Here is a 24,060-nt window from a genome sequence, read left to right as displayed (position 1 = left end):
TCTTATTAACAAGTCAAATAAAAACGACCCGTGGGAAGGTCACGGCAATGTTGGATGGATTCGAAAAAAGGATGACTTAAAATATTAAGAAATTTACTAGTATTACTAAATACTAGTATTGAAGATACAAAGGATCGAGAAGGTTGTAGAACTCAGCTCTGGTAGAAGTTGCAAAGCGCCTGCATAAATGGCGCGTGAAACAAAAAAAAAATATGCAAGTACTTTTAATGTAAATGGAGAGGTCAAATACTCATAATGTATCACATATGTTCCGGGTTCAATAAAAATGTAGACTTTTTTTTAATTCATCGTTTATTGTTTCATTAGTATGCATAAGATAATGTGTTATCTGATTTTTAGATTCTTAGATTCTTGATAACCGATGTAGTTTATAAACTGTTAATAATCTGTTTTCACGATGTTTTTATCAGACATTTAACTCTAACAAGAATCAAAGCGCATAACGAAATACGATGTAAAAAACATTTATTTTTATTTTGAAAAATATTTATATTATAACCTAATGAACTGTGATTTGGTTAACTTAAATAATTGTATTATTTAAATTACTTACCATGACCGAACACTTAAAAAATTTTCATTAAAATACTAACTAATAACATATTCTAATTTTTATTGATATTCTCTAGTTATGATATTAAAATAAATAACATTTTGTAGAAACCCCGTATTGATTTTCTTAATTTATATTTGCATGATTAGATTATATTATGTATAATGTAAATAAACCACCAAACAGTCAAGGATAGTACGTAAGTATAAATCAATAAATCAGTTATTTTTTGACGATCTGAACAGGAAATATGATAGTGTTACATATGAATATGCATACTTCCATAAGTCAGTAAAACATATGCCTTGCCTTATTTTGGTGTTTAGTGGAAAATTTAAAGAGTGTAAATGATAAATGGTATTTTAATAATACCTATTCACAAATTACATTATAATGGCAGTCAACATGTGATTAAAATATTTGTACACAAAATATATGCCATTATTATAAAGATTAAAAAAAAATATCAAAACTTTAAATAAAATAATATAATATTTACCAGTATTAACTAATATACCATGAAAAATATTAATGTACCAAAATCAACTACAAATGTAAATCTTAAAATCCGTTAGTACATTATAGATTATATTTGTTTTTTAACATTTCACTTTTCGGTCAGTGATACAAAGGCAATGGTAATAATGATAGGTCTAGATAGAAGTTTTAAATTTTAATGAGTACGTTTTGACACTCTTATGCTGTTAAAATGAATGGGTACATATACAGTTGACTCGAAATTAAAAAATACATCGTTATAAAATGAATACACTGTAATCGTTCATAGTCAACAATAATAAAAACTTCTATATTACTACTATTTTGAATGAGAAAACGATAGCAAATTTATTTTTTGTGTTCACTGAAATTCACATATTTTATAAAATATGCTATTAAATATTATGTATTAGAGATTTACCTTATCTCCTCAGAGCTACGTTAGTCAACATTAAGTGTGGTATGTATAAAATTAAATATAATACATTTAATCGCCTTAAAAAGCTGTTTAAAAGAGATAATAAAAAATTATTTCACAACTAATTTTATTATTGTATTGTTGTGAACTATATATGTATTCGAAACTATGCATAGCAAAATATAACACTCAGTAGATGATTTTTACAACACCTTAACAGAAATCCTTATCATAACGCAAAATAAAATGTGTGTATTTTAAGTGGGTGTAACAACAAATTTGTAGTCATCTATACATTCTCTCACGATATAAAACAAATGTACATAGATATAATTGTAGCCGAAGTATATATAGGTATATATTAAGATTATTTCAATATTTTCTGAGCACTTCCTTAGATTATAAACGTTTTTATCTCAGCAGCGTTATGTCTGTATTTTTTTTAGTTTGTTAAAGCGTGTGGTTTCTAAACTGTTGCAGTTATACAAAAATAAAAAATAAATGAATAAATATATATTTTGTTAAAAGGATAGGATAACCAACACTTTACCATCGATAATTTCATGTTTTAATATTTGTATCAACCTCATCGCCTACGGAATATAATATTCAAACAAAATACGTAATAAACGTGCTTAAATAAATGATATTTTGATTTGATAAAAGAAACTTCTAACATTCCAAGCATCGTAGGTAACTGAATGGCTAAACTGATTATAGTAATAAAATATTTAACAATTGTAAGTGTTCTCAGATTGCTATTTTTAATATATTCATAGTCGTGCAGGCAGCCTTCATATTACATGGGGCTTAATTTGGGGAAGGCCAGGGTGTGCAGGCTGCGTCAGAGTACGTATATAGTTTAAAATATTCTTGGCCTAATATGCCGGACATTTAATGCGCACGTATATTTTTTTCAGTACACAACACCGCGTATATTTTCTGTTTTCTATTTTATTTTAAAGCAGATTATGAAGAAAATCATTAAAATATTGTTTTCACGAAACGAATGTCTATCAATTATCTTTTTGTTCCTTCTAGAAAACATTATGATCATCGTGGTGAAATATTAGTCAAGATCAATATTTCTCATTGTTTATTTCACGCTACCCTTATAAATAATAATAAAAAAAATCATCTCCACCCACCTTCGAAGTTGACCATTCCCTCTGCGAATCATTGCCGCTTTAAGACCTACATTACATGTGTAGTAGTATCCCGAGAGCGGTCGTAGATCGTAGACCATCGAGGTGGTGTTGTCTTCGATTTTCCAGGATTATCGGTCGGTCGTTAACGATCGACTCGAGATCGCGGTGTTGATGTAGCGGACGCTTGGAGATTTCGACGAACCGGTCTGCGGCGCGATCGAGGAACCCGGTTGCACGGCGTACCGTTCGTTTCATATACTCCGTGGTGTTTGGTCGCCGAGCGGTGGGGCGTTAGTTTTGTTACACCCGGCCGGGCGAGGCGGCGTCGGCTGATAACAACGAATGGAATGCGGTGGCGGTGGCTACGGTGGTGTTGGTGGCGGTGGTGGCGGAGTGTTAAGAATGCAACCGATTCAAGATGATCAACAGGTTCGTGCGCGTGCGTGCGCGCGACGCGGTCTTGTGCCGTATTTCGTGACCGCCGCCGATCGGCCAGTTAGTTCCTGTGTGCGCTGCAAGCCGCTGCAATTGGTGGTCGCCGCGTTTACCGCGCGTTAACGCTCGCTCGCTTTTTCCTTATCCCGTTCCCTCTCTTTATCTCTCCGTTGCTTACAAGTTTTACCCTCTTTTCGTCCATTATCACTTCGCGCCATCGCGTCGTTATCGCCCGTATACCGCCGGGGTGCGAAATCGTTTTATATCACGACCCGTTCTCTCGCGCCGACTCGTCTCTCCTCGTCGTCGTGTTCGCTCGCCAAATCGGTGTCGCCGTGAGAATAACAGTCGTGCGAATGTGCGCGGGTGTGCCGGTTACGACGCGTTCGCCGCTCCACCGCGGTTCGATAACAACGCCATGTTAGTCGTGCGCCGCTAGTGATTTCCCGCTGGTGAATCGTCTAGTGCCGCCGTCACCGTACCCTCTTTCCGTTGTCGATAGAGGACCGGACGCGCCACTTAAAAAACAAAATCCAAAGGCGAAGGGATAATTTTCGCCTAGTCAGAGGTACGTTGATCATACGTAATGCTGCTCATCGCCTCCCTTTAAATGTTTACCTACTAACAGTGGTGGCGCGATGAAGTTAGTACTCATTAGGGTGGTAGCTCTCCCCTTCGGGTCTCGACTGCACGGGGTTCGTCCGGCCCTACGGATAGCGAAGTAACGATATACCGTGGCGGTCTTGTGAATTGCAACGCGCCGAGCGATAGTGGTCGACTGTTAGCTTGGATCTTTGCCCCGTGAAATAAAATGTTTACGCCGCCATGGCCACCTAGGCATACACAACCCCTGTTGACCCTTTGACCTCGATATGCTCGATACTCGGTGTTAAGCCAGTCGCTATACGATTTAGGTACCCGAGCGATCGTTCCGACTCGACCTTAACTATATATCGGTGATCAACGACCAAGGAAATAATCTTATGGTTTGGATTAATTGCGATAAACCTACTATCGTCCATTGGCCAACCGTCGGATTTCGTTGTAGCAGAACACTGTAGCACCACATAGGTATTATGTTATGTAATGTGTTTAGTATACTCTGTCCACCGCAGATGTCGACCCGTTGAACTCTCCGGACGTTCACGTCGTAATCATATCCCTTGCGGATCGTGCACCTACATCGACGTAGCACATAAAATAATATGTAAACACACCCGCGCCCGTCGATAAATTATACGTTACTTGTAATATTAAACGCGCAAGTGTGGCGTAATAAATCACGCGTTCGGTTCGTCTGCCGTAGGATGTGCGGTGGAATAAACGGGAGAAAAATAACAAAAAAACCGTGTCGAAGAAAATGCGTACTCTACGTGTACGCATGTACAACATGAGCACACCGACCCGTACTAACGAATCCGTAGAAAGTCTTCGGGCAAAACTGTGCCAGGCCGGCGTTATTATACGCTATTACGTTACGTGGTCGGTTATGGAACGAGGCGTATGAAAAGAACGACTGTTTATGTGCTGGGGTCGGCCAGTACACGCGCACATAACGAACAGCGTTTACCCAATTATATTTCTGCGGCAAAACCACGCGCGTTTCGAATAACTTCGTTCGGCCTCTGTGTACGTTACAATATGCGAACGCGGTTTTCGCATATTGTAATGTTTGCGAGGATAATAACATTACACAGTGCATAGCCAGTGTGTCATTGAAATCGTTTCGAACGGAACGCAGCAGTCGGATCCGAACGATAAGAGTTGGCCTTAGGGTGGTCGCAATGACACTCGGAATATGCGCGCGCAAGAAATGTTTAGGTGATTTTTTTTTTTCATACACAATACGTGTTCGAGGTAATCATATTGATCATAAGTACCACAATGCAAAGACAATTTTCATCGCTAAATATCACGTATTGGACGACGAACAATTAACAGGAAACATGGTTCGGGTACCTTGATATTTGCACCGACGTAATTATACCTATTCGTGAATTCGTAACTCCCGAACTCATATGCGTGCGCACACTGCTGCAGTACCGTGCATAGGACGTCAGTTTGGTTTGGGTTTTCACTGTGTTAGAGATTGATGTAAAAATCATCCGAAAAATGATTGACGCAAAAATTTGGAAGAAACCATTTCGAAGGAGGATTAAAACTCTAGATAGAACTCCTGCGTAGATCACTTGCACGTGCACGCGCGGAATCAAATGGAATAACGAACGTTATCGAAATGTGCCGCTTTGTACCTTAGGGAATCATTTTAACGCGTGTTAAAACTAGCGTCGACAAACTAGTGAATATATCGTTTTCAAAATTAAATTAATGAAATTATCGTTCGATTTGTGCGCCTCGTCTCGACGATGCAATATCGTTGTACGCAAATAAACACGGAATGAGTCGAATATATATCATGGAATTCTTTCGTTTCGATCGCATATTATATAATGCACTCAACATCATTTGTCATGTCAAATATGTTTACACGACCGTATGGTTATTATCCCCGTGAACTCTGGCCTACAATAAGTATACGGAATTCTACGGCGCGGTGTCAAGCAACAATGAAATGGGCTCGAGGAGTAGATTCAATGTAGGCATACACAAACAATGGTATCACTTGTATACTCGCGTACAGCTTTAGGTAAACGATGTGTAATGCCGATTACAATCCCTGCGCCTTGTTCGTTATTGTTTAAAACGTAATCCTTCGTCGTCGTCGTGTTTTTAAACTTCTTGTTTATGGTCATCGTAAAATAACGTTTGTATACAATACGCAATGACTAAACTGCATATACATAAAACACGTCTACCGGTAAACTTATTCGATCTGCGTGTTACACATGCGGTAACTTATCTCCACTGCCAGGGTACAAATTATACATACGTAATATCCTTATTAACAAGTTCTATCGCTGACTTATCCGACACGAAACCGATTAATTTGACTTATAATATACACGGGAACGAAACCGTCTCCGCGTATCATTGACATTTTATTTTGTTTTTGTATCGTAAATGTACAATACACAATATACCTACGTATACATGCATATATACATATATATATACATATATCGTTTGTACTCTGGTTTATACCGCGCAAAAATGCATTTGTCAGCCACGAAAACAAAACCCGTTTACGATTACGACCGCATTGCTGCACGCCGCCGCAGTCGTCAACGGTCAACCTTGTATGATTGGTGGACGGCTGATTTTGAAAGGAAAAAAAACAACAAAGTTGAATTTCGGCCTAGTGCAGTTCGCCGTACATAAATCAAATAAAATTATAACAACCATACGTTCTGTTAACGAACTCTCGACGTAAAATCCCTTTCGCTACTGCGGCTCGCGGCTTTTCACAATTTCGAATTTTAATCTCGTTTAAACTCGACCATGCGAGATAACGGCATGTAGTAGACAATCGAGTCGTTTGTAAGCAACTAGTATTTTTTTTTTCGTAGTAGCCCTCGTGTTTTAAAACCTGCGCAAAAAAATATGGTTGCTCCGCAGGTGTATTTTATTAACATCATGCGAATAATAATTTCCCATCAGTTGTATAAAAAATATTATACATCATTAGATCCGCAGCGGTTCGAAAATGTATTATTATTTATTGTACATTCGAGAATAAAATCATTAAGCACTCACGCGTATACATATACGTATGTACTGTACGCACGTGTGTATATTTTATGTACGTAGTGTATGTGTATAGGTCCATAACGGTAATTAACGATTCTGAAAGGGTCTAACTGCGCGTGTCCGTTTAATACTCCAAATGGTTTCTGTGGGATGTTTAAATGTCGTTTGAGAAATTAAAAATAATGATAACGAAGCTTGTATAATGGGTCGCTAGACCAGAAGACCTACATACAGATGTATACATCTCTATCGAAACAAAATGTCACCAGTGTCGGTGGTCATTGACCACGCTCGTTAAAGGCAGCATGCGAACAGTCACTTTGATTGAATACGATCCCTTACGTCGCCTGACATTTACCTGACTGAGTCCTGCAATGACGAATAATAAAAAAATTGACAGTTTTTATCGGTTAAGGATTTTCTACTTATGGGCTCTCTTAAATAGCTTCGAATGAAATTATGTAAATTAAATCCCCACATTACGCACGACGAACAGTCGATTTCAATTTAGTAATATCATCATGGCATCATTGATTATGTTTATCAGTAATCTAACCTTGTAGGTTATTAAAAATTAAATTAATAAATATATACTTAAATCTCTGATTTCTCATATAATCTATGGGAGAAAATAAAATCAGTGTCCATACTTCTACTTCTAATGTTTATCATTGCAACTGTAGAATATTTCTTTTGCACTCTGAAGAAAAATTAAACTTTGATTTTCAGAAAAATTTTAATATAAAACTACTGTTTTTAGTAATTATATTTGTATATCGTACTAAAATAAGGTAATTGATTATTATTCATTTTAAATTAAAAAAATTACACATCAAATTATTTAAAAATTGCAGATATTATCTGCGGGTACAATTACTTACGTTAATACTCTGCGATAACACACAAATATATACAGAAATCCTTCCACCTCTATGAATAACGATGAAGTATCATCATACATGGCGATAAATAAAATTTAAGTTCGTCCTACACGATGTATGCATCACATTCATGTATTTATTTAACTATTCATCAATTCATATTTTAAACATTTTTATTATAATCATGTGTACTGCACCAAATATAGCGATTTCCTCTTTAAGATGATAATAATACTCAGAAAATATTCAGTAATTAATAACGTTTATTTGTACAAGTGTACTTACGAGTATATAACTTACACGTCTCGTACTTGAATTAAATATTCGGTTTATATTTAACATCTACAGTTTTTAAATTTTAATTAATTGTCTGATAAATATTATTACTTAAATAGATTTTTGAAAAGATAGAACATTATTTTAAAAATAAATACTTATTATTTGTGTTTCAATGTTGTGTTTATCATTGTAATTTATATATATATATATATATATAAATACATTCCTTGTTTCACTCAAAATCTTAAACAGTGCTTAATCATTTTAAAGTCTAATCATAAAGTTTAAACTTTTCCTCTAATTCATCCAATCCAAAATTATTCATTCTCTTGTGAAAACAAAAAAAAGAGATTTTATGACAAATCGTTGCTTTTAAAACTTTAATCTTGTCTAATGACAAAATAAAATATACTTTCGTGTTTGTATAATAGTACTTTGGTATCTCTATTTTAAAATTCTATTCTATACTGTTTAAGGCATATTGTGGGAGGACACTTATAAATTAACTTTATTACTATAATAAAAACTGTGAAATAATATTATCGTATGATTTGTATTCAAGTATTACAAATTTGATAGTGCTAATATTGACGAAAGTTTTATAAAATCGTTTATATCGATTAATTCCAAATATTCAGCTATTAAACATTTTCAAATTTCAACTAAAATATATATCAAATATGCAATAGATATGTGTACTTCATAATACATGTAAATATTATAATATAATATTACATGTATAATATTAGTTGTATTATTTTTCAGAAACCACTTTTTTCTTTTTTTTTTTTCCGTTCATAAGTTAATTAACCTTTTAACTCAGAAAACGTTTGACGATTCAAGATGCCTGATTATATATTCGTTATTAATATTAGTATATCTGTATTTAATAATTTCTATATTTCTACCTGAAAAAAAAAATAGAACAAAATCCAAATGATAATATAACTTATTGTTTCACAACACCGATGTTGGTAATAATTACACATAACTTGAATCTGAACAACAACAAATAATATATATATATATACATAAAAAGGTAGTAGATACGAACATATCAAACGAATCAAGCTGCGCGTACAATTATTCGGTTACACCCAAGTGTTATTCAAATATAATTTTATAACTTATAGATATGGTATTCACATTGTTTCTAAACAGTGAGTATAATATAATCCGACCAGAAGATTGAATTTTTAAATGTAACAATTGATTTTAATTGAAAACGAAGCCTAGAAGAGATTTTTTTTTATTGATTTTGATAGGTCGCTGGAAATCTCCGATCGTTGTCGGTGCGCAACTAACACAGTAATACGTGATTTTATCTATGTAAGTATTTTATATATATATATATATATATATATATATATTCGCGCATGCGCATACAACCAATGTGCAAAACGATTTCATTTGTAACGTGATTTTTCGCGTGTATCGGTTGTGACATTTTCACATGCAGAGAAAGCGCGGACGTAATAACATACGTTCGTCTTGCACTGACGTCGAACGTAAATAACTGCGCTTTTATATTTGCAATAAATCATTTGACTTTATAAATTATATAAATCACGTTGAAAAATTGACCATAGAATCATTGATTTTTGTACGCATATTTCATAGCTTTTAAGGGTAAGACGCGTTTATGGTATATTATAATGTAACAACATAATGTGTACATGATTTTGTAGTCAGTATTCAATTGATTTTATTCCCAGTATTATTGACCAAACGAATTATATTACCAATTAAAATATAATAATAAATTTCTTCAATGGTCTTTTTGTGCTTATTTATAATGTTTATAGTTAACAAATTCGACAAAGCTAAAAATAATAATAAAACTTTCGAAAAGTTAAAAAACAAGATTAATTTTCAAAAGTATTTTTTGTCATCGTTCGACTGGAAAGCAATTTTAATGAACCAAAACTGCTATAGTTTCTGGATAGTATTCAGTTATGAATATTAATTAACTGTGCAGGGTCTAAGAGATAAAAACAGTCAAAAGAAGGTTCAATCTCAGGGCATACTTTGAATTTCTCTTTGCTTTGACTGTTTTATATAAAATTGAACCGATTCGTAAGCAGAACGATAAAGTAAACAAACGAAATGCATTCATTATATTATAATATCTATCGTGTTACACGTTTTTTATTCGCACGACACATACTACATGTCATATTTTATAATTATTAGTTACCTTGCTAGAAATTTTATTTTACGAAACTCAACTCTTTGATTTTAAACTTAAATAAATAATATATATATTGTATACATACTTGTATTTTAATATTCAGTATATAAGTATAAAATTATGTCAAATATTCTCACAACATACACTTTCTACTTGCTTTGCAGTATGACCTTCGCTTTGTTTAAAATTCCATATTAAAGTGATATGTCAATAAACTTAATTTTAATATGTTATATATGTTTATAGCATTTATGAATATTATACGATTCAAACTTTTCATTTAAAATGTTTGTTTCGCTTATAGTTAGGTAAATACTTAAGTTATATTATGAACTAACAGTAAAATCGGCTGATTAAATAATTCTATAAATGTGTAGGATACGCCAGTCCACACGTAGAATTGGGAGTGTATGTGTGTATAATTCTATCGTTAAAATCTACACGTGTAAAATTAAATCTACGCTGAATTAACATTATATATAAATAAATTAAATTTTTTTTAAAGGGCCAATTTATAAAGAACATACACTTCGAATAATAATGTTGGTACATTGTACGCAAAATAATAAAATGTTCATAAATAATATTTATATCATCGTAAAATTATACGCATAATATAAAATTATATACAATTTCGATGTTGTACGTATTTTTTACATAAAAAATATACCTATTATCTATCTATGTTTGTATACTATTTACATACATTATTATTATACAAATTTTAAAAAATTTAATTTAAAAAACCTGTTTCATTGATAATTTTGTAAAAATTTAAGCAATATTCTGTAGGGATTAAAAACTTAACTTGTCATGAAATGCTTTATTTTAGTTTTGATTGTATGTAAAGTGAAAATGTATTTGTTTGATGATGATTTATATTTAAATATTCGGTTTGAACAGCTGAACGAGAATAATTCATTTGATAAAAATTCAAACTTTTTTTGTTATTATATAATTATTCGTACCTGCAGTATTCGTTTCAATAATATGATCAATAGCTCAACATTAAAAAAAAAAAGCTATTAGAATTTTACTCGTAACAATAATGCATAATAACGTTAGAAGATAAAATAAGAAATTGTGTGTGCATATAACTTTTTACGTAACAAAATATGAACTTTAAATGGATTGGATATTTTACTGATTAAAATGTTCAGCTATGTGCATGACAATCTATTTAAATTAATATTATGCACATCAACAATTGAAGTCCGAGAAATATAATAAACATGTTTTGATAAACATCGATGTGTTATTATATTTTTATAATTCACGTTAATAGAATTGTCGCATAAAAACTAAATAAAAAAAGGGTTAAGCTGATTATTTGAGTCTATCAGTTGTAAATACCTCATTTGTTTTTAATTTTTTTGTATTTTTTAGTTATCAGTTGCGACATTACAATAATTACATTTTTATTCAATTTGCAATTTCAGATTATCGTGAATTTTAGATTCTTAGTGAAACGAGGATGTTTTTGTATTAGAATTGTGTAATAGGAACAATTTTTATAACACATTAACGTTGAATATAATAGATTTCTTAGCATGAAAAAAAATCTTATATTTATGTATGCGATAAAATTTATCGCGTGTGTTCGGGTGCATCATTTGGGCGCTTATTTGTGTGTAAAACCATAATTATAAAAAAAATTTTCAATGTAATGCATAATGTTTTTTCGGAGATATCAATTTTGGATGTATTACATTTAAAATGCATTGGGATCCTAAAATTAAATCAGGATCCTTATAATGTTATAAAAATAACAATACTTTTTGTTTTTTATTGTGTACTTATTCAAATTAGGAAATAATTTATCAATTTATCGGTAGTTCTTAATTGTTTTTTTATTTTTTTTTGCCTAACCCCAATACCAATGTTATAGTTTTAAATTAATTTTCTTATAAAACAATATTAATGCTATTAGGTTACTATTAACATTATACTTAAACTTAACTATTTACGTTGCAAAAGTTTTTGGAGAATTAAATGGCTTTAGCTTAGGTTTACGGTAATCTGGTTTTATTTATGAAACGTTTTATACTATTATAATATTAAGTAAATGATTACTTTTATATGGTTGAAGCTCTTGTTGATAGAGTAAAGAAATTTTATATTAAAATAATATTTAAACTCAAAATCACTTAGAGTTAGGTATTAAAGTGATTGTAGTGTTTTTATTCCTAGTGAATACTAAAATTGTAAGTTTTTTGCAGTAAATCCAAGTGGAAACCATTCTAAAAGGAAATGTGTAGAAAAAGTTACTCGAATTTTGAGTTCTATTAAAATTATGGTAAATATTACTGTTTGTAATGTAATATATTTGTTTATCTATATAGATTTCTTATTAAATTTTACATTTTATAGATAGGCACCTAATATTAATAATCAAATTATTGAATAATTCATTGTATTTATTATCTGATTTTCATAAAAGAGAAGTCTAAAACTATTATTGTCAATTCGATGACATAAAATTTTGAAAATTTGATAATTGTTTTCTTTATAAAGATATTAACATATTTTTTTGTACCTACAACCAATTTTAAAAATATTACTTTACTTTTTTATACTATATACTAATAATTATTATAATAATTATAACTAATATAAATACAATTTTATATTTAAATACGTTTAGCATATTAGTTTTAAAATTATTTTAATTTGGTATGTTGTATAATATAAGATTACATATACAATGTAATTCAATGAGAAATTTATAAGCCAATTATAATCTTTGCATATTGTAAATATAACATACAGCTATATGTTTTATACATTTTTCTTTTTTATATTAACAAATAATTAAAATTTTAATAATATTGTACAGTGTAACACGAAGAAAAAATTACACATTTCGTTAAATTAAATTTTTATAGTAATAATAAAAAACTTTTAAATACTCTGTAAAAAATTATTCATTTTATAATGTCTGAAAGTGTCAATACTTAACATATTTGATAGTAATTAGTTAATGCATTTATGGAAAGTGTAATTTTGTATTTTTTAATTTAATACTTTAATATATTCCAACACTTGCACTTATTTTAAAAATTAATCTTACATTTTTTAGAACAATGCCTAATTTAAATGATATTAATTAAAGTGTATCACCAAGTATCACTTAAGAAATATTTATGAGTCGTAATTATTTTTCAAAAATGAATAAATTAGCACTGTTCTTTTACTTGTAGAATTCTAAACCTTGTAATATTTTATTTGATTAAACTTCAACCAATTTCGTTAGTAAAATGTCAATTAAAAATTAAAATTCATGTTTATTAAATTGGTGCTTGCTTATTAATGTTTAGAAGATATTTTTTTTATATAGTTTATTAATTTAAGACTTCTAGCTAGATTACTATCTAGATCTACTAATGTGTATATACATTTGTCTCTACATAATTACGGTATAATAATTATAATATAACAAAATAATAGGTTTAATTTAGATATTTAAAAAATAATAATAATATTACAAATATAGTTAAGGTTAAACAATTCATCGGGGCGTATTTAAAAGAAATAAAACCCGTCAAATAATTAAAAAATTATGTAATATAAATAATGTAAATAATAATATTAATAATAATAAAAATGATGATGCATTTAAAATAAATAACTAATATGGAGCTTAAGTAATAAATATTGAAAGTACAAAGGACATTTTCAATATTCCTTTAATCATATAAATATATAATATACATAATAAGAGAATGTTGAAAATTTAAATAATACAATTTCGTTTTTGCCTTGTTTATTTTATTAATTGATGAAATAGTGACAATGTATTTTGACTCAAGGCTAATTTGTTATGTTTTGCGTGGATTTATTTCAAAATGTGATTTGAAATAAATTGATTATCAATTAAACTACCGTATATAGTTTCTTTATATATATAATACAGTGTGCACACATTATAAATACAAGCATTATTATGAAAATATGCAATTTACACTCAAAAAGTCGAATTTCATTGTATTCTGTTGCATATATTTATTAAATAAGATTATATTCTGCGCGTTTTTTTTTTCTTAGGGACTGTACACTTTTTTTTTTTTTTGTCAACACTAAAGCTCGTCATTAAAATGTGATGTTAAAATATTATGTTCCTTTCCGGATTATGGTAAAATTCTTGAATGTTTCGTTTTCGCCCGACATGGTCAGAATTCGCATATCCGAAACTCGTTTTGGATTATAATAATATGCAGTTTCGACAAAACTACTATATTTATAAACACATTAAATGATGTATACATATAGTTCGTAGTACACTAAGTACCGTAATGATAGATTTGCAATACAAGACAAGAGGACACACGTATCGTATGCGCATAATCAGTACCATTTAAGCTGACGTGTATGTATAATTTCGGGAACACACGGAATACCGCAGGTGTAATGTGTGCCTTGTTATCAGATACCTTAATCCTTAGAAACAAGCTATTGTATCAGAACTCAATTTGAAATATATCCGTTGCCCCAATATCCCATAACACGAGCTAAGTATGAAATCGAAAATTTATTAATATTGCAGCGCAGATCCTATTCTGATATATCATCGAATTTAATTGGACGAACACGACCTTTATTTAATCAGCTCCAATATTATTAATTGCATTTGATACGATTTCGATAATTCATATAACATAATATATATCCATATATACACACCGTATACAGCTGTGTTTTAATCCCCATGTGATACAAGCATCGATCTTTCCGTTTTTAAATAAAACCAATTGCGAGACTCGTGTAATTATATCACGACACTGATCGAAATATTGGATATGTGCTCTAGTTTCGAATATATATGTTTCGTTGTTTTATCTCGATAAATAAGTAAGTTTCAATAGTGTAAGTCTAATTTTTTTGGTACAACGACGATTGGCTGTCTTGATTCAAAATCCACCGGATGTATACAAGTAGCAAAGCCAATTATTGCTCGCCCAATTGTAATCAATAATTACGATTGTGAACCTTCAATTTTTGAATTACGCATATTGTTAGCAAATCGAAAAGCTAAATCTTATAATGTAACTTCTTCGGGTAAAATAATGATACTGACTATAAGTAATTGCGCGTATGGTCCACATTTAATTTCCATACGTCAAAATCATAAGGCAATGAATACTACTCAAAATTGTTCGTCACTTAAAAACTTAAATCTATACATAATTATTATACTATAATTAAAATATAGTCAGGTTATCTAGATATCTGATTGTATTATATCATGTGTAATATAATATAATGTCCAAACTCCTGTATAGATAACACTATAAATACCTGTTAAAAAATGCGTACTATGCAAGGGTTAAACGTCAAAAGAATATTTCTCAAAATGTGTAATTCAGCAGCTTCTACGACTAGGATCACCAATACAAGGTCATCCAGCCAAAATGTTTAATAATACCGCGAAGCATAAACAACTGTTTAATGTATATATTTTAATATTCTCTTGGAGAGATTTAAAAGGTCACATATTCTTTTTTAGCAATAAAAACATATGAATTTGGGTTCAATAAAATATTTACTTAGCACACAGAAGTTGACGTTTTTAACAGTTATTTTGATACCTACGGAATAAAACGTATTAAAATAGAAACCCTTTTATAGGCTTAGGGTTGGGATTTGGACACTATTTAAACGTTGAGTTCGGACTAACGTTGTGTAAAACAAATGTCTCTCAGGAGACGATAAAAAACGACCTGATGGGGATTAGTTTCATTATATTTGAAAACAGGTTATATCCTAATACCGTCCTTATATATTTGCTTGGTGTATTTTATTTATGTGTAGAAGAATCGAATTTCGTATTTTAAGTGATTTTGTTTGTATTATTATAATGTATATCAGGATTATTTATACGATATGTAAATGCCATGATAGCATTACAATAATATAGCTAATATATTATAGATACGTTGACATTAGTACATATAGTTTTTTGAAAATCTATACTTATTTTCATTTCAAGTATAAAAAACGTTTCATAATAATACATGAACCCGAGTAAAAAGCGTTTGATAGGTATAAATGTACGGTAGGTATAGAAAACAGTCGACGCGTAAACTTTTACAGATAGGAAGTATTTGTTTTTAACTTTTGTTTTTAGGCTTGAATTTTTATGTAATATCCAAAACGGTGGTGTAAACCGAAAACCAAACACATTGTAAAACCAGTTCATCATAAAATATAACAGTCGTCTCTGTAATTTTGAAATAGTACCTACCTGGTAATCGGTCGTAGTACAACTTACGGGAATAACTATTGTGTTGGTCGATAACGTCTTAATACACAACGATAACTTGAAGAGATTTGATCGGGTGCATAATATTACACGTGAAATATAACGGTGTAAATCTGTAAACTTCTATTATATACGTATAAGGATACACGATGTGGGATTTTGCAAAAACGACTCCGTTGTTGCGGTCGCGCCGGCCCAGAGACAACAAAAATAATAATATGATATCGGCGACGGTGTGTGTATGTGTGTGTATAGTCGTATTGACGAGTAAGAAAAAATCTACACTCGGGTCATGGAACCTGTACATACGTGTGCGTGTGCGTGTGTGTGCGTACACTACATGTGTGTACCTATGTAGTATGTAACTCTCTCTCTACCAAAGAAGTCACGATCGGTTTTTTTTTTTCTTCTTATTTTAAACAATTTTGGGAACCAATCCTAGAACACATTATCCCCTTCGTGTTCTCCTGTCGCGTCCGTAGCCGTAGTCCTAGCTACACCGAAACGTTTCGTTCGCATTTCCCCGCACATTAATTCTCATTCCACTAACTTTTGCTAGCCAACGGCAACATCGCGGAATCGTCTTCACCGTACGCGTTCGATACGCGCATAATAATGGTATTATTATTATTATTGGTACACGATCACTGCGTGCAGCGTAAAATACGATTTTAATTTTGGGGCGACCGAGTCCGCGTGGAATGCAGATGTGCGGCGGTTGCGTCGACTCCCGCGGGCGCGTTGCACGTCCTATCCCTACCCAGCCGTCGGTTGGGTTCCACAAACGCTCGTGGCGCACACGCGTAAACGATGGCGGTTTAGGAAAAGAGCGAAGCCGTCTCGGATACGATAAAGTTACACGTGCGTGTACGGTAGTAACACGCCGCTGCCTCCGGACCCTGTGGTGAAATCCCCGCGAAGTGCGGTGTAACGAGTCTGCTGCCGGTGGGTCGACCTTGAAATCGTCATCGCAGCAGAGGCCACGGAATTATAATATGTGTGCGCGTCTGCGCGCGCCACTGCTACGATTTTATTATTATTACCGCTTTTTTTTTTTTAATTTTACTATTATTATTATTATTTTTATTATTATATTATTTCGACAACGATGAAGAGGAGGAGGAGGAAAAAAAACCTGATCGCTCATCTGTTGTTTTTTCCACGTTATTAATGCTGCTGCCGTTCGTCTGCACGGCTATGTATTATTATTATTATTATTATGTTCACTTTTATATATCGTCCACTATCTGCAGCAGCAGAGTTATTCATTGCTCATACCTGTCCACAAATACGCGCACGCACGCGCACAACTGTCAGATAGGTCCAAGGACGTTTGGTTTATTATTATTATTATTATTATTTCTTCTCCCCTCCCCCCCCCCTTTATAATTATGACGTCTTGCGTCGCGAACACTATATCTGGCAGCCGTCGGGCGTGCGGTGACGATTCCTAACCTCCGCGGAAGTTTCGTAAAAAATCGTGTAGTACAAAAATAATAACGTATGACGCTTAGTGTCAGGACGTAACGGTTGCACATGGACGCGAATGCACCGAGACTTCGTGGCTGAGATTTTTCTCAGGTGCAGGTTCTTGCTTTTCCTAATGATATAAAACAATATTTTATACGATTATATTGATGATATTTCACTATAAAGTATTGAATTATGATTCGAGATTAAACATTTTGAGTTAATATAATATTAGATTTTTTAATCTGTACTCGTTTCTTCTTGCTTATCAAAATTCCTAATAATTCCTATATTAACTAATTATGTCATCAATACTGTTGTTCAAAGAGCCCTCTGGCAAATAGTTGCACCTTGTTCTTACTAGACTTATATCTGGTACTGACGGTACAGTGCGACTGCGACGAAACGGTTTCTACCCCCGCTCAGTGCCGAATCAAGGGCCGATGCCGCCCTGGAGCAAATATTTGCCCCCTCCCTCTCAAAGAAATAAAGTTTAAGTGAAACAAAAAAAAAAAAAAATGGTTTCTATGTATAAATTAAAAAAATAAAATATAGGTACCTAATAGAACAATTAATCTACCTAAACTAAAAAGTATAAATAGTTATATGTCACACTCAGTGCCGCAACTACACACTATGAGGCTGGTATGCAAATCTGAATTTGGATCTTAAGTATTTTTTCAAAAATGTATTTATCTACTATAATTAAACTATATTAATTGGTGTTTATATTATGGAAGGTAGTCTAGTGGATCTTTAATTTTAAATGGCCTGCATTATTTTCTGCTATTTCTGTTCTAAGAATTAATATTACCATAGAATTATAAATACTTTAGTAATAAAATAGTATTTATAACCAATGCAATCATTGGTCATTGGCAACTAGTTAGTACTTGAGTATGTTATTTGATTATAAATATTTAATAATATGATAAATCTGTTTTTTACATTTATCAATTTACTTCAGTTAAAATGTCTATAATAATACATCGTGTGGGGCTTATAATGATTTGGAGGCCGATGTGTAATGCACACCTTGCACACCCTGTAGTTGCGGCACTGCTCACACTGTCATATGAGACAAAGCCAATTTATGTTTTGTTCTGTATGAATCGTAATGATCAATATAGTTTACTGTTTTTATAGATCTGACCCAAAACATGGCGCATGGTATTGAATTATTTAATATTCTTATACATAATGTTATAGTAGTATTTACATATCAAGCTGTGCTTTTGTGCAAACTCTGATTTTGAAAACTCCAAACCATGACATTTTTAGTAGATAACAAAATACGTTTTCAGAAAATATCAATCTTTCTACTCATACACTGATAAAACTAGTGGTATATAAACTATGTGTTTAAGTTAAACTTTAAGCGCAGATTCGACAAGTAAAATAAAATTATATTCGCCATATTAACTAAGCAATGGACTTATTTTAAAAATCTATTACTGTTAAGCTATGTTATGCACCAAAACACAGTAACTCTTATTGCATAATAGATGATTTTAAAATTTTATATTAAAGCATTTAACAAGAAAAAAACAAATAAACTCCTACGAGCAATGAGCAAAACATTATTTTAGCTTAAGAAAAAAAGGGTTAGTTTCCTATATTTTTCATGTCTCATAGCACTTTTTGGGTTGTATTTGGAATCTATTACTTTTTGACTTACAGAACATGAAATTTTTTTTCTTGGCCTATGTTTCACTAATTTAAATTGCAAAACGTATTTTTAACTAAAAATGTGTTTTTATCACTTTTAATAATAATTAACTTCGTCTCAGTCCAAAATGGAGCTACTCTGTTTTCGACGATTTTGACATAATTATATTATGTGGGTTTCTTTATTGATAAGAGTTTTTGACTAGTTTTGCTGTATTTCTTGTATGAAAACTATTGTGAAAGGAAAGTTCAAAACAAATAAAGGAAGATTCAGAGATAATATCTAATTAACACATGCATGCTTAATACGCGATAACATAATTTTATGCTTTTTGGGTTTAGTTTCCTATAATTCTTACTTTTAGTGATCATATATAATACTCTAGTACATTATAAATCGAGACGACATATTTTATCATAACCAGTACTTATAGACATTTGTCGTGAACATGAAGAATATGCTCGAATCGCAATAAAATAATCATTATTATCTGTATGAAATTGCTGTGTATGATTTTACTTATAAATGGATCATCGGTCCAGTTGAAGGATTAAGAAAACTCAGGGTTAGATTTGATCAAATAGAAACAATCTAAAATCAGAATCTCTCTGGTCGATTCAAGTCGATCACTGTTTGTGTTTTTTTATGTATACAATCAGTTTGTAATCGCGCATTGGACCCGAGCTGAACCGGTATGGTAGGCGTACAACAGCTGTAATATCTCGAACGTTTCACGAGTCGGTCCCCGTGCGGTCCGCACGGCAAACCGACAAACCCTAACCCTTGCGGTCGGTACCAGTGGCCTACCGATTCCCGTCGGTTTAACGTAACCAAAAGAGCCGTTTGTTATCGCAATCTCTCGATGGTCGTTAATCGCGCGCCACAGTCGACCGCCAAATCGTGGCATCGGACATTGTTCGTCGACTCACACACGCGTTCGCCCGTCCTTGACCTTATGACGATTTCTTTGGCGCTTTTTCGTGGTAGGGGAAAATTGTGCGTGCGTTTTATTATGTATTTCGTGTGCAACTCTCCAGCGCGCGTTTCGTGCTAGTTCTTCTTTTCCAATAGTGAATACCCGGGTTCGTATAGTCCGTCAAATAAATTGAATCGGTCGGTCGGTCGGTACTAGTCCAAAGAATACAATTTGAGATAATCAAGTTCAAAGTTTCAAAATTTTGTATGCTGTAACATATAGACTGTAAAAGTCAGGAAATCTTATGACTACTTTCATATAGTTCTTAATGACTTTTTAATACAAATTATTTATTATAAAAAATGTTTTGTTTATTTTAAAACGATTTAAAAAATTATTGGACAAGTACTGTTTTTCTTCTTAATTACTTTTTTGTTAATATTTAAAATTTTTTAAAAATAGTATACAATGGATAGTTAGAGTAAAACACGTGTAATATGTAATTAAACTTTATTTTTAATAACCTTAGCTTGTTAAATTTTCACAAAAAAAAATTTATATTTTTTAAAATTAAAAAAAAAGAGAAGTGAGACATTAAAAACTTAATAATTTTCTTCTACGCTAATGGTCTTCCACACATATATATATATATTGATAAAAATCAGTTGCTTCTGAGGGTATGTATCTCTCCAACTTTTTTATGTCTTGAAAATTTTTTTTCATTTATAGAAACGGGTTTCTTGTAAGCCTTTTCGCTGGGTAGCTGTTACTCTACTCGATTCTTCACAAGTTTAAAAGTCCTAAAATATAATCCATCGATGTAGTCAAATGTCGTGATGTATCCAGGCATTTCATAATCATAAACAAAAATTGTATATTCTGATACAGAAAACGCACGATTTTTTGACGTTTCCATTTTTAACTTTGCGTTTCTTTCCTGTCTTTGATGTTTCATTTTCTTCATCAAACGTAATTACTGAGTCACTCATTTTTATTTTAGTAATATACAAAAACTTACAAACAACAACAAAACAAAATACGTACTCATTAAATAATATTGTTAATATTGCAATAGATCAATAATGTATTAACACCACAACAATAACGATAAAAATATAAATAAACGAGTGTTTATAAAAACAGCTGAATGGAAAAACAGTATTATTACTCAGGACAAGTACTGTTTTTCCGTTCATCAAAATTATAAATATGCAAGTGAAAAAAGGCTAGATTAGTACTGTTCTTACACTCAATATTTAGATCTAAATTAGTTGAGTTGATTCATAAAAAAAATGCAATATCGTATTTTGGTCTAATACTGTTCTTCCATTCACCGATTCAATTATTGTTCGTATGTAACTGAATGATCCCGTTGATTAATTCCTACCTTTTGTATTATAAACAGCCAGTTAAAGTTAAATCCATATAACATTCATGTAATTTTTGTATTGATTTTATTACGACTAGACCATCGATAGCTTAAAGTTGGCTTGAGCCGAAATTTCTCATTTGAAACTAAGTGTATACATAATTTTGTCAATCCCTCAGATGTTAAATCTACTGAAATATACTCTGACTCCGACTCCTTTAAGTTATAATCAATAAAAATAACATAACAACAAATGAGAACCAATGTGACATTAGGTAATTTAAATCAAGGATCCCTCACACATCTTTTCAGGTGACTCCTATAAATTATAATAGACTATGTGTGATAGTAGATACCTGACATGCAAGTTGAATCATAATATTGTAATATTGTAATAAAATAAATACCTAATCAATTCATATTATAGCCGATTGTAGGACGGGACATTTTATAAAAGAATATACTCTAATATTATACACTCGTTGATCGAATTAAATCAAAACAAAACAAATGTTATGTACTTATGTGTAATACGTTATCACATCGTTTATATTATTATTACGGGTTATCTCAATAATAACATAATCGCATTAAACCTGAAATCATTATTGTACGGTTTGCGTCTATTTAATTTGTTAATTATAGTAATCAACTCTTTATTATGATCATGTTTATAAATATTTTAATCATTAATTTTACTGTGGGCAATGTCATCAAATTTTAATAAGTATATAGTTAATTAATGAGTGTTAAACTAATACACATATATAAATATTTAGTATTTAACTAACACTATTAAATATTTATTTATTTTTACATGCAATCAATAAATTTATTGTTTTTATTTTATTTTCGTTTAAATTAGTAAGTGTAAAGTGTATTACTGTATATTAATATATTAACACGAATAGTAAAACGTTACTTGACTTTTGAGATAAATATATTCCGTGATTTAATTTACAAAAGCATTTTAAAAATTGTTTTATTTTTAATTTAGGTAGATAAGTTGTGCATATTTTCCATTTGATTAATTTCAATTACTGCTTGTTAAATATAAATTTAACAGCTCATAAATTATGTGGTATTTATACTAAATATATTATTGAAATAATTTGTAAAACATTTTTATAATGATTCGATTTATGTGATGTACAGCATATTTAATATCGTAAAAATTATACGTAAAAATACTATAAATTACATGTTAAATCTTGATTTAAATATTATGCTTAAAACTTATAAAATATGAAGTATTGCTATAACTAAGAATGATGTAGTTACTAGTTATTATAGTTGGAAGTGTACATCTAATTATAATCATATTTATTGTAGATTCGTTAGAATAAATAGGAGTGTATTCATTAAAGTTATAGCATTTAAAAATGTGTTCAAGGACTTGTTTGTTCGTTTTTGGCGAAACAAATAATATTTCTAATTATTATTATTTTGTCTAACACAATATAGTTGCTGATTTATTTTAAGTATAGGTAATTTCGTAACTAAATCCGTCCATTAGTATTTGCAAGTATCTAGGTTGATTATAGTACAAAAAAAAAAAAAAAAAAAAAAAAAAGAGACAATTAGTAGAATGCAGTTAATTTTCCTATTCTCAATGCCAGTTGTGTCTGATATTATACAATTTCATGTACAAGTGTTTGACAACTTCTAAAATATTTTTTTTTAAATTAATTAAATATTATCAAATATTATTACTCGACGAAGATAAATCTATAATATTAAATAATAATCATTTAAAAATAATTTCTGAGTCACTATTGTAAATTTTATATACAATTTCACCTACATATATGTAAAAGCAATGAATTATGTACTTGCCAAGATTTTGTGCCAAATAAGGTATTTTGTCACATTGTCTTACCGGCGTCCTAAAGTAGGTTTGCGAAACTATTAGTAAAGAAACCACGTGAAATAACAGTTTCGAATCAGACGAACCTTTTGTAAAAGTTACTTATTATTTGTGTTAAATTCGAAAGTTATACAAAAAGAATACGCACATTTCAATTGATCTTATAATTAAATTTCTAAAAATTACATATCAAATCAATATAAAACTTTGTGGAAATAATTCAAGTCCAAATTTGTATAATCTGTAAACTGTATATGTCAGTGGCATAGATACAGTTGTTTTCTGGGGAAGGGGGTGTTTAAAAGTAAGTTTTAAGTGTTTTTAATATATCTTAAAATGAGGTCATATGTAATAATATTACATTTAAAATAGTATTATTATTATGTCCCGTATTTAATGAAAATTATTTTGTTACTCAATTTTTAATACTATGATATC

The 24,060-nt window shown here is 30.9% G+C and overlaps 1 protein-coding gene across 2 annotated transcripts in view; it reads left to right on the top strand.

The window, feature by feature from the left end:
• The first annotated feature begins 3,091 nt into the window (after nt 1-3,091).
• LOC112692811 (spectrin beta chain, non-erythrocytic 5) overlaps nt 3,092-24,060 on the top strand; it is a 56,551-nt gene continuing 35,582 nt past the window's right edge. Inside the window, exon 1 of one of the 2 annotated variants that reach the window (XM_025567603.1) lies at nt 3,092-3,641. The gene's annotated coding sequence lies outside the window, so the exon portion shown is untranslated. The remainder of the gene's footprint in view (nt 3,642-24,060) is intronic. The other variant, XM_025567605.1, reaches the window with a different exon arrangement.

Source organism: Sipha flava, unplaced genomic scaffold (assembly GCF_003268045.1).
Source record: "Sipha flava isolate LNK unplaced genomic scaffold, YSA_version1 76_pilon_pilon, whole genome shotgun sequence".
NCBI classification, from domain to species: domain Eukaryota; kingdom Metazoa; phylum Arthropoda; class Insecta; order Hemiptera; family Aphididae; genus Sipha; species Sipha flava.
Note: the sequence above shows the minus strand (reverse complement) of the source record. Positions and strands in the feature narration are given on the sequence as shown.